The 12,917-nt window shown below is 41.8% G+C and overlaps 1 long non-coding RNA gene across 2 annotated transcripts in view; it reads right to left on the bottom strand.

Moving 5' to 3' along the window:
* Positions 1-12,366, bottom strand: part of LOC111148311 — a 371,316-nt gene extending 358,950 nt beyond the window's left edge. For both annotated transcript variants that reach the window (XR_002640686.1, XR_002640687.1), the window contains exon 1: positions 12,197-12,366. This is a non-coding gene — a long non-coding RNA (uncharacterized LOC111148311). The remainder of the gene's footprint in view (positions 1-12,196) is intronic.
* Between the last annotated feature and the right edge of the window lie 551 nt (positions 12,367-12,917).

Raw genomic sequence — 12,917 nt, 5'->3', positions numbered from 1 at the left:
GCAAAGACAGAGAAGTAGACTAAAGTGGGGCTCATCCCAGGACTCCTAGAAATCATGACCTGAGCTGAAGGCAAACGCTTAACTGACTGAGCCCACCCAGGCACCCCACCTGGAAGTTCTAAATCAAAGGACTTTCCCAGGGTAGAGAGGCACAGATCAGGTGAACCCACAGTCTCTGTAGGAAAGCTGCGCTGACCAACGTGAGGCTGAGTGCTCACGCGGCGAGAGGGGCAGGTCTAAGCTCAGTAGCCAGCTCTGCTTTGTGAGAAGAACTGAGATCAGGGGTGATCATTCTGAAATCCTAATTACTTAGCACTTAGGGCGAGACCTGACAAGATACTTTTTTAAAACTTAAGGCATATAACTACTCACAGTAGCCCCCAAACGGAAAGCCCAATGTGCATCAACTGAAGAACGGGGTAAAGAAATTGCTGTATATGAACAAACCCAGCAGGGCATACCCACTGGTGCTACATAAAGAGAGCAACTGTAGAACAAGATTCTGTGTGGCCTTTCTGGGCTGTGGCAGGGGTGGGGCGGGGGGGGGAGCGGTGTTCTGAAGGGTAGGTATCAGCCCTCACCATAAGGAACTTCCCTCCTGGTTTTTGAACTAGACTCAGCCTAATTTAAATTCCAGTTTTGCCACTTGTGGTCTTGAGAAAGGCAATTCTTCCTGTCTCTAGTTCTCTCATCTCTAAGACGGTAATTATCATAGGCATGATTGACCCATAAGATGCTCAGTCTGAGAGATGCTCAAACAATAGTATGCTTACTATTACTATCTGTGTTCCCTTTTCCCACCAGAAACTGATAGCTCCCATCCAAACAGCCAAGTATTTGGCCCCACAGGATTGTGGGCTATCGAGAGACCCGCATCTTCCTTTGGAGAGGCCAGTAGGGATAAAGACCCAGGTTGTAAAATCTCTGTGGAATGACCTAGAGACTTCTCCCTCAGAAAATCAGAGCCCAGGGAAAGCAGCATCTGGGACAAAGCCCTAGACTTGCAAATCACTTTTTGGAGCTTCTCCCTTTTGGATGTATTTAAGAGAAACAATGGCACATTACAAGTGGCTCCAAGAGACAACCATAAGCATTGTCAGGGTGCTTGCATCTGTGCTGAGGAGGGTGGAAGCAAGCCCCTAGCATTTCTGGAGAACAGTTGGGTAATTATGCTATAGTTAGATGCTACCTACGCCAGCTGCACATTTGCCTGAGAGGAGAACGGAGAGAGACCTTTGCTGAAAAGAGCTCTCCGGGCTGAACGCTGGGCCAGGCAGCCATGGCATGAGCTCACTGTCTTTGGCAACCGTCGGACACAACGCTCCAAGAGCAACAGCTGCCAGGAAGCTCTGCAGGAAGCAGCACCACCCACAGCATCTGGATGAAGCCAACAGGGTCAGGATGGACCCAGGACGGGATGCTCAACCTTGGGGCATTCGAGATGCTCTCTGATTGCTTGCCTTTCATTTCCTTTGGATCTAAAGATGCCCAGAGTGGCACTCCACTGTCACTTGCTGATGGGTCAAAACTCACATGATGTTATTTAATTATGAAGAAGAACATTCTAAAATTAAAATCTCTTCAATTTAGTAAGATTTAGGGTCACCAAAAAGAGCCGTCTCTTCTCTCCAAAAGCATTAACCATGGAGTGTTTGCACTGGAAGGGAACGCTGAGATGGTTCCAATCTGATCCTGCATTGGAGCGATGTGGGAATGAGGGCTGGAAAGGAACGGAGAGGAATGAAAGCTGGATGCTTTGTACCCAGTCACCTAACAGTGAGGGCAAGGAAGGGACTAAAAGCCTAAGCTGATACTGGTCCAGTTTATATTCTATTATCCCCCACTGCTTCTCTCTCACTTAGCAAATAAAACGCCCGCAATTAAAATCTCAGTTTTAAGGAGGAAAAAGTCTTCATACAAATGAAACCTTGGAGTGGGGTGGGTCACAAGAGAAACAGCTGACCCAGCCACCCACTTTCAGTCCCGGTTGGGGCACGTTATTTCACCTCTTGGTGCCTTGACTGGAAAGCCAATATACCCTTGAACCGTAGAGGAATAACTCGAGGATTAATAAGCTAAGGCGGAGGGCGATGAATGTTGCTGCGTGGTGTGTGGCTTTGTAAGTGAGCTAAATCGACCTCAGCAGGCACCACAACCGCGGAACATGAACCCTGATGAGATAATTTCCTTCTTCACGGAGAAGGCCCTCCAACCTAATGAAAAGCTATATATCCCTCCTGGAGACAGCACAGTCCACAAAAATGCCACAGCACTTATAAAATTTGTAGTGACTATGTACACATTTATTAAGAACGTTCCTTGCCTGCCCCCACTCCCTTTTTCAGAAGAGCAGGTCATATTTATTAAGTGCTATTATGCGTCAGGCAGCACCCTAAGGGAATCACAAGCATTATCTCATCTAATCCTCCCAACAGCACTGTGAGGGAGGTAGTCTTTTTATAGCCATTGTAAAAATAATAAGATGGAGAGTCAGGAAGAGTAAGCAATGTCTCAAGGTCATTGAGCTGATAAGTGGTGGCACCTGAATGTGAGCCCAGGTGAAGGCTGAGCTCCCAACCATGACTTTGCATTGCTTGCTGTTCTGTTCCATTCCAGTACCTGTAGTTAATGCAATAGAAGCCCCATCGCATTACAGTCCTCATCCAGAGTAATGACCACCCGGCAGAAAGGCTGAGACCCCAAATCCAACAGGAAGAGTTTGCAAATGACCTTAAGGCTTTTATGTTTTAAAGAAAAGCTGAATGGGAGATCAAGAAGGAAGATCAGCTAAATAAAATAATGACAAGACAAAAGGACACGGAAGGACAGTGCGAAGGGACAGCTCAGGAGTTTTGAAATTCATGTCCTGTCTAAAATCAATGTACTACAAGCATTTTTCATGGTATTAAAGCTATAGAACATAAAATTCAATCACTCTTACAGACAATTGAATGAAATGAATAAAAACACAGCATATTCCCTGAACAAACATTCCCCACATGGTGTGGTTCCTGAGGAAACAATAAAAATAATCCAATTTAGTTATTCAGGGTTCACCTTCCCCTGCCTGTAATTAGTGCTGCTTCGATAGGGGAAGTGGAGAATTGCCAACACAGAATTACTAGTCCCGATGAGGACCAATGATCTCTCTTATCTACAATTTTTAAATCCCATCTCTTATTATAGATATTTATCCTCCCTATGAAGATCCCTCACAACTAACTCTGTGATTCCTTTTCTTTTCTTTCTATCATCTAGTGCATGAAATAATAGACGCTTAAAATATATTTGCTAATTGATCTGACCTGTTTTTCTTTGTTTGTTAATTCATAAGAGGACTCTGTCCGGGAATTATGGCTGAGGCCTAAAGCTGAAAAGAAGAGGTTCTGAGGATGCCTATATTCTAGTGAGAGCTTCTCATATGGGTAGGCACCCCCCTGCAAGTTTTACTGATTAAGAGCTAGCAGAGCGAGCCCCGCTACCACCATCAAGAATCCCTCCACTAACCGCATAAAGAGACCGGAAGAGAGAGTTGCCAGAAAGCTAAATTTAGGGGGGCATGAGTGTTTGACAGGGGTATTATTTCCCTTCCTTAATCAAAGTGGGGGAATGGGGCAGCCCCAAGAGAATTATTTGTAAAATCTTTGAAGTATCTATAAGAAGTGATTGGCATTTCATGTCCCAGGTTAGACATCAGCTTGGTCAATGGGCTGAATGCCCTGCCCTGTGCCATCATGAGAGGTATGGAAAAGTGGGAGGAAGGGCTATTGGCAGAGTTCTCTCCATTCCCACGTGTGAAGTTCCTGGGGGTGTCAGGGACACAGAGGGAGGGACCTAGACTTGATCTGCATTGTCCATTTCCCACCTCTGAGGACTACCTTCTCTCCAGGGTATTCCAGCAGCAAAAGGCTAATGGGCAGGCTACTGGTGTGGAGAGTCTGAGGATATGGAAGTGCCCAAGCTGGAGCTACATCTTCCATGTCATAGAGAGGCCTCACAGGCTTCTGTTGAACTAAACGCGAAGCTCCTTGACAGAACCAGCCGCTGGACACCGGCCATGGAGCTTGGTGCCAAAGCAGTTGTTCTCTTTCCACCACACTGGGGGTGTACTGCTATCCAGTTTGGACACCAACCACCCAGAATTAGCATCAGACTTCACAGGTGTAAGGAGATGGTCCTCAACTAGATTGTCCTTACTTCAGATACCTGCTGCATATGGGATCCCCAGGCCACTTATAATTTTGACTGACTGGGAGCAAATTCAGGAGTTCCCATAACACCCTCAGATTGAATGAGTCACTGGAAAGGCTTACAGAACTCAAGAACGCACTGTAGTTACAACTGCAGTTTTATTACAAAGGATCCACTTAGAGTAAGGTTTGGGAGGGACTGGAGAGTCTCCATGAGATCAGGATCCTGCACGCAATCAGGTTATAGCACCCTGCCAGCTTCTGCATAGAAGTAGGACACATCACCCTACCAGCTCATCAGTGTGTTCACTGATCGGGAAACTCCACTGAGCATTGTATGTAGGGTTTTTACTGGGCTTCCTTACCTATCCATGACTAACTGACTTGTTTGCCACACTCCAGCTCCAGCTCCTCTTTCCTCCCCAGAGGTCAGGCTGACCAAAAGTTCCAACCCTCTAACGTGATTGGTCTTTGAGGTGACCAGCCTCCATCCCGAAGCTATTTAGGAACCCACCAGATAATGAAGTAGCATAGCAAGATACTCCTATCACTTAGAAAATTGCAAGGATTTTTGAAGTTTGCTGTGCCAGGTCTAGACATAAAGATCAGATAAATTCTCCATTACATCTCACCAGGGATAGGCAGAGAAGCAGCCAAAACCACCAGGAGATGATTATGTGCTCACAGAACTAGTTAGCAAGCCATTTAAAAAATGTGCCCCTCTTCCCTGTCCCCAAACCAGAACCAGAACCTCCAAAAGGGAGGAGAGGGCGGTCTGCAAAAATGACCGTGGGCCTCTCCACTCTATGCCTCTGAAGCCATAGGACTAGTCTGGCCTGGAGGAGGGGAAGACGTCTGAATCAGAGAGAAACCTGAAATTTTAACCTGAACCAAACTAAATGTTAATAACCAAAAAGAACCTTGAAGATATAGGGTTTTCCCTAGATACCATTAAAGTGATGGAAAAGTGGGATTTGGCAGCATAGTTGAAATCAGGGCTAGAAAAAAATTGTTTTATGATTTAAACCTCACAGAGCTTAAACACTCATTGATAGCCATTTATAGCCAGTAGGAAGGCTAATATGAAAAAGATGGAAAATACCAAGTGTTGGCAAGGAAGTGGAGCCATCAGAACTCTCATATACTTTTAGGGAGTGCAAATTGCTCAACTGCTTAGGAAAAATATTTGGCAGCATCTTTTAAAGCTGAATGTAAGCATACAGTATGACATCACCATTCTACCCAGAGGGACTTACTCAACAGAAACTCATTCACATGTTTATCAGAAGACATGTACTATAATGTTACTAGTAGTACTATCCATGATAACCTGAAACTGAAGATTCCCCAAATGTCCAACAATAGATTTAGAAAATACACATTTAAAAAACAGATTAGAAGAATAGATAAAAAAAAAGTTGTGGAATGTTCAGAAATGGAATACTATGTAGCAAAAAGAATAAATAATCCCAAACTATATGCAACACTGTGGATGAATCTCACAAACATAATAACGGTACAGAAATCAGTCCTGGAAGATAGAGAAAAATGTCTCTCTTTGGAGCAAAGGGCAGATTTGCTTGCAGTCCACTGTAATGATCCAGGCTCCTTCAGCTCAAGATTCCTCCCCTGAAATACAACCCACTAAATGTGCCAGTGTTCCCTGACCTTCCCCATGGAACCCCAGTAGGACATAGACTCAGGGAACTAACAAGGAAATGATGACACTCTAGTCATAGCAATTGCTGTTAAGTAGTCAAGCATCTTTTGTCTCTGATCCAGGAGTCTCCATATCCTTTACCAGGATGCCTGAAACTGACAGGCTAATTTGATAGCTCATAAATAGGGTAAAATCTCAGACTCCTCACAGTTCTTGACATCATCATGCTTCCATGTGGATGCATTTGAAAAATAATGCTTCTCAGGGTGTGTCTATTGATTCTATCTATAGATAATACTGGAGTTCCTATGGAGTTGCCAAAACCCCACTTATCAGCCTTTTTTCCTTTGGCTTAGGAGTATTTCATGTATTTTCAATTCTTTCCGTGCATCAGTACCTTAAATGTTTTGTAGTGTCAGTTGCTTTCACCAGATCACCCCCAGGTGAGGTCTGCACAGCCAAGCTACAATTCACCCTGCTGTGTCTTCCACCCAGCACCTGCCAGGGCAGGCAACAGCGTTGGTGTGTTGTTATTGCTCGCCATACTTTCACACTTTCCTCAGAGCCCCACCCACTGTGGCTCTGCTATTTAATTATTTTCTTCTTCATTAACTTTTTACAGTTTGTCTCTTTGCCCCCTCAATGCGTTGGTTTCCCTCTCCTCTAATATCTCATACTTAAGCTGCATTTAACCTTTCACTGTACAAGTCCCTCTCTTTCCAGCTGTCCACAGAGAAGGCACACTGCATTCTTCTCTTGCTGTTTCATGGGCTTTGTAGGCTTCCACTGAATTCTCCCCTCCAGGTGACACCACAACCCTGGCGTCACCCTGATTAGCTTTAATCTTCAGCCATGTGCTCCCACTTCTTTATGAGGCTGTCACAAGACCAAAGAGTCATCATCACATTTCACATGACAGCTTAGTGTGAAATTGTACCGATGGAAAATAGGTGATGTCTTCCCTAAATCCTGGGCCCCTATTTTGTTGACGATTTTTTTTTTTTTGTACACTATTTCCTAAGAGCAATGTTTCAGATTATTTTTCAAGTGCCTTGCTGGTTACTGGAGTTCTTTTCCATATAACTTTTTTTTCTGCCCCAACTACAATTCTACTCTTGAATTTCCCAACCTATAAGAAAAGTAAAAATATCAGAATGGTGAATTAGGCTTCTCTCAATAAAAGTAACTATTTAATCTAATTACATTTCATATGAGCCAGCCTAATGCTTCTGAAATAGTTTGGGGTTGAACATTTTCTTAGGCTGAGTCAGATAAACATAATTCTCTCCTTTAACAGATTTCTCCAATAAAAGATAAAAATTTAATGGAATTTCTGTGTTCTAGTTATGAGTTGTGTTATTGTATTAAAGAAATGTGTGTTTATCAAATTTTAAATTATAGCAGACTTTAGAAAAGATACAACCCTTCCTCTTGCCTACCATCTCAGTGGCATTTCACTTACATCTAATACAAGACCCCCATACATTTGAAATTCTCCCTTCAGGAAGTGAGCTTAATTAGCTGGTGGGCTTAAGGGACCTGGCTATGGTGCACGGTGGGGTTCAGGCAAGTCGAATCTGAGCTGAGCTCCGGAGTCCTGCAGTCAGTGTGCTGGACTAATTTATACTCAAGGGTAAAAATTAAGTCTAGTTCTTGGTAGCTGGCCAGACTGCTGCACAGGGTTAAAGCTGGGGATACAGATTGCAAAGCTGAAGTATGCTTAATATGTTCTTCCCTTTCATGCTGTGTGGTATGGAAATTGTTTCCGGGGCCTCTCACTGGCACATTTGTCTCAACTGCACTTATCATGTGACTTTTCAGCAAAAGGTACATTCATGAAAACAAGTATAAGTGACTATTGAGTTGGGAGTCCAAATTAATAGAAGCCTTACTTCTCCCCTAAGTTACAGGTTTCAATACTATTCTGTTATCCCATTTCTCTGTAAGGCCCATCTTTAACCAAAATTGCTAGTAATTAGTTTTCACTATAACTTAACAGTACCTCAGATCCCATGAAAACAAACTGCATCTCAAAGTAACCAAGCATCTATCCTGAGAGAAGGGTGGAAGAATTTTCTTTTCTCAAGCTTCTTTGAACCTTTCTTGTGTCTGGGTTTTTGGCATCCAACATCTTCTATAGATGTTTCTTCCTCTCTTCATTTACACTTGAGTTATAGGAAAGCCCTGTGCGATGTCTTTGCTGGAAAGTTCTATGGATGCACAAAGAACCTCACTGAAGCCAGGCTTTATAGATGTGAATTGCAAGGACACAGAGTCACATGCAGCAGCATGATGTCATGATATCCCATCATGCAGGGATGCTATGACATTAGCACTGTGCTTCCTTAGCTCCCTCTTCAGCTGGTAGTTTAATTGGTTAGAGTCTCTTGTCATCTATAGATCATAGATCCTTCTAGCTCTGGACAACCCTGGTGACTGCAGAGGTAGATTGGGAGAGCTGACATGAAAACATCATCCCTGGGATATGCCCAGGCCACACACCACAAACAAAGGAATTATCTTATTTCTCCATGAGAGGACAAGATATCCATCAAAAGTATTCTTAATAAATCATCATTTGAAAGAAAAATAAGTTAATAAATTTATTAATAAATTAAATAAAAAATAAATTAATAAATAAATTAATAAATCTCATTTGAAAAAAAAATAAAAGGTCATCCAGTTGGTGATTTAATTGCTATCCTTGATATGTTCTTCTGAAGTGTTTTTGGGAACAGAAAAAAATTAATGAGTAGTGTTAATAGATTATGCTATGTTAAGTATGAAGAATCTTAACTAGTCATGAGAAAGGATGTCATTTTGTGAAAGTTCATACATTAACAAGGATTTCAGAGTAAGAATTTCATTTTCCATCACTAGAAATATTGAGAAATAGGGGCGCCTGGGTGGCTCAGCGGGTTAAAGCCTCTGCCTTCAGCTCAGGTCATGATCCCAGGGTCCTGGGATGAAGCCCCGCATCGGGCTCTCTTCTCAGCAGGGAGCCTGCTTCCTCCTCTCCCTCTCTGCCTGCCTCTCTGCCTACTTGTGATCTCTGTCTGTCAATAAAAATAAAAAAAATCTTAAAAAAAATATTGAGAAATAGTTGAGTAAGGGATTTAAATGTCATAGCTTGGGAACTATATCGGGCCTGGAGTATACAGTCAACAAATATTTGTTGAATAAATCTAGAAGGGGGGAAGTAAACAGATGTAATCAATTATGACAGCAAGTCACAACTACTGATCTTGTTAAGGACTAATTTCCACACAAAAGTTTTGGCCCTGTCCCTAGGATTCTCATTGAGAAAGACACCAAGGACTTCCCCTCAAGCACTGAGTTTTGCACAATGAAGAGAAGAGGCCATTCCAAAGAATTTTTTGAGAAACAATAGTGGTAAGTTTTGAACATAAGAAAGATCAAGAAGAAGCTCAAGTAGAGCAGATAGCTGTATTCTCACATGGTGGTCTTGACAGTGAGTCTTGTCTCCATCAGTTTTAGTCAGAGAGAAAGGAGTTTGTGACCACACACTGACTTGTGTTATGCCAGAAGGGTGAATCTTGGCAAACTCTGGGCATTTTGTTTTTAGCTCTGATTTCTACTAAAACCACATATCAATTTGACCCAAGTGCCATAGGTCATAACCCCATGGTTGTGGCATTCTTCCCTTATGTGGACTGATTCTAGCATGTAATTAGTGGCTGTCTTATGAGTCGTAACTGGACATATTTCATAGCCTTCACCATTTTACACAAATCAATGTTAGAAAGTATAAATAAGCTAACCTGACCAAAGACAACACCTTTCTGCTTGCAACTGTGTTTTTAAATTATTTATTCAAGATGATGATGGGTTTGCATCATTATACAGGTTCACTTTCTAACCTCTTCTTTCCTTATGATAAGCAGTTAGTTGGCTTAGCTTAATGGTATTTTCTGTGATGATAACATGTAAATGATACGTGTCATACTTGTTCTCATTATCTGCTCCTCCTGAGGATAATGTTTGACCCAACCAAAAACTTGGGCCAACAGAAGCAGTTGAACCTTGTCTCTACCAAAGATTCCAGGTAATAATTAAGTAGCCCAGTGAAATACGTAGCTCCCAATTCTCAGTGGCTGAGGTAGAACCTGGAGAATAACTGTCATAGTTAATTCCATAATTCAATTTTAGTTTCAAGGGCTATCTTTTTAATCCACTGGATCAAGAGCTAGCCAGTGTTATGGCTCCCTGTGGTTCTCCTGCCCTTTGGATGAAGCATCTATGAACGACAAACAGAAAGATCTGGAATGGAGTACTGGTAAAGCAGAAAACTTGCTTTTGAGAATTATTCAAACCTTGAATAAACCAATGTTGATTTTTCATTTGAAGCACCTACAGCAGAAATACTCCACATCTTTCTTTGAAAGTGTGTCATTTTTAGGGGCTGCTGCATTCCACTTCTGCCCTTCAGCAGGGATCATGCATTCAGAGCCCAGACTGACAAAACATGGGACTGGCTGAGGTGGCTGAGGGAGGGCTGTGGCAAACTGCAGAAATCACTTGCCAAAGAGGCAGCCTGGCTTCCCCTACTGCCAGTGGCTGTCATGCCACAACTGGGAAGGCTGTAGCCAGATTTTCTACTCAACAAGAGAAACTAGAAATCTTAAGTTGTGTTTTTAGATTGATTGGTTTATTTAAGAAAGAGAGAGAGCCTGTGAGCAGGAGGGCAGAGGGAGAGAGAGAATCCTCAAGCAGACCTCCCTGCTCAACAGGGAGCTCCACCTGTGGCTTGATTCCACAACCCTGAAATCATAACCTGAGCTGAAATCAAGAGTCAGCGCTCAACTGACTGAGCTGCCCAGTTACCCTGTAGAAATCTTAAACTTTTGATTACATCAATTGATTGTGAAATGCTGGCAAATAACTCAAAAACATTTTGAAGGCTCTCTGGGCCAAATAAAACACGAGTACAGAAGATTCAGTGACAGGGCCACAAGCTTGCTAACTCTACTTTTAACATGTCCTTGAATCTTTTTTTCACACCATATGATTTAATTCAAAATGCATCATAGACCTAAATGCAAGCGTTAAAACCAAAAACTCTTAAAGGAAAACAGGAGTAAACCCTCATGACATTGGGTCAGGAAATAATTTCTTAAATATAACACCAAAAATGTCCTTGAATTTTTGCTGACACCCATGTTTCACATTCCTTATTTTTTAGAATTTTTAGAATTGCTATAATGTTGCTATTTAGGGTAAAGAAAACAAAACCTATTGTTACGATGGTAGCCTCAGCATTTTCAATGAGTACAAATGATTTATGTTTAAACATTATTAGCTAATAATGGAATTCAATGAGTTCAAAACAGATCAAATTACTACTTTTTCAGGAAAAGCAAGCTATTCTGTTTTAATTCCATCCAGCATAGAATCAGTCTTAGAAACATTTTGGATTCAGTAAAGTCAGAAACCCTATCTCTAAGCATTTCCCCTTTAATTTTAAAACCTGTGTACTTCTAAAGGAAATGCAATATATCCATTCTGGTTCATTTACATTAAATCATTAAAATGTTGCTTATATCCCTTTTGATGTCTAAGATGCTTTTGGAAGTCATTCAAAAAATGTTCTAATCCTTTTCTCCCTATAGTCACATTTTTTTACCAAAATAAACAAGTTCAAACACCAGACGATTCAACTTCTAGGCTAGAACCCAAAAGAAAAATGAATGACTTTTTTTCCTAATTAGCACCATCTCCATTTATTCCATCCCCTAGAAACAATGAAATAAACTCCTCAAGCAAAGAATTCCCATTTCACAATTGCAAGATACAGAATCTAACAGTTTTAAGTATGACTGAGCTGAAGTCAAACCCTTAGATTCTTAAAATAACATGAACTTGATCATGCAGCTCAAAGCTACTGCTTGCTATTCATCTGAATACACACATAACAAGGGCTGAAAAGATACGCCATATGGGAAAGGGATATATATTTATGAAATGATTCTTTATGCAGAGAGGACATACATCGCTTTATATTCACATTCAAGCAGACAGAATATATCTTCTGTGAGAAATGGAACTATCCCCACATTATCAAGAGCTGTCACTTTAAATATAATTTTGATTAATATCATTTTCAGATTGAATACTGACTTGGTTCCTTTCCTTCCAACAGGAAATGCAAATCTATAGGGATAGAGGCAGAGAACATATGTAACCTCTGGGGAATGGACAATGATGAAATGACCCAAAACATGATTATTCCTTGCTACTTCCTGAAATCTGTTCCTCAAATCCCCAAACTAACAGTTCTCTGAATTTATGGTTCACAAAAGTGTTCAAGGGTTTTCAGACTACTCACCCAGTTCCACAAAAAGTGCAGAAGGGAGGGAATTCAAAGATGTGCACAAATGGGTCAGCCAAGGTTCATTCCTTGAGATCTTCCAGATATTTATTAGGGTTCATAGGAGGGGTTGTTCATTTCTGTAGACACAGGATGGATTTTCTGAAACATAAAGTGCAGGTACTTTTAAGTCTGTGGCTAGACTGAGATAAGCTTGTCTGCTGATGACGGGATTGTTCAAATGTAGCATGTCCAGTTTACTCAGGGGCCACCAAGCAAAGCAGGAGGGGAAGTGGGAGGTATGCCAGGAAGTTTTAAAATATAAGGGACTTTCCCAGGCTGGAGAGGCAACAATCAGGTGAACCCACAGTCTCTGTAGCACAGCTGAGCTGATCAATGTGAGGCTGAGCGTTAACCTTAGAGAGGGGTAGCTCTGAGCCCAGCAGCCAGTTCTGCAGGGTGGGCAGAAGTCCACTCTCAGGAATCTTGTGAAATAAACATGTGCAATTTCATACAACCATATTGGCTTCCTTTAGCTTTAATGGGGCCCAGTCTCCTTTTTAAGGCTCAGTCACAAAATTAGCAAATATTTACACGCTATTATCCGTGCAAAACATTATACTGAGCACCAGGGCATCCTGACTAGTGTTTTCTTTCTTCTCTTTCCGCTGCTTGTCCTGGTGCATATGTGTCTCTCCACACGTAACCCCATACCTCCCCCACCAATAAAGCAAATATG

Source organism: Enhydra lutris, unplaced genomic scaffold (genome assembly GCF_002288905.1).
Source record: "Enhydra lutris kenyoni isolate GAN:26980312 unplaced genomic scaffold, ASM228890v2 scaffoldscaffold19, whole genome shotgun sequence".
Classification (NCBI taxonomy): Eukaryota; Metazoa; Chordata; class Mammalia; order Carnivora; family Mustelidae; genus Enhydra; species Enhydra lutris.
The sequence above is the reverse complement of the archived record's forward strand: the minus strand, read 5'-3'. Positions and strand labels throughout refer to the sequence as shown.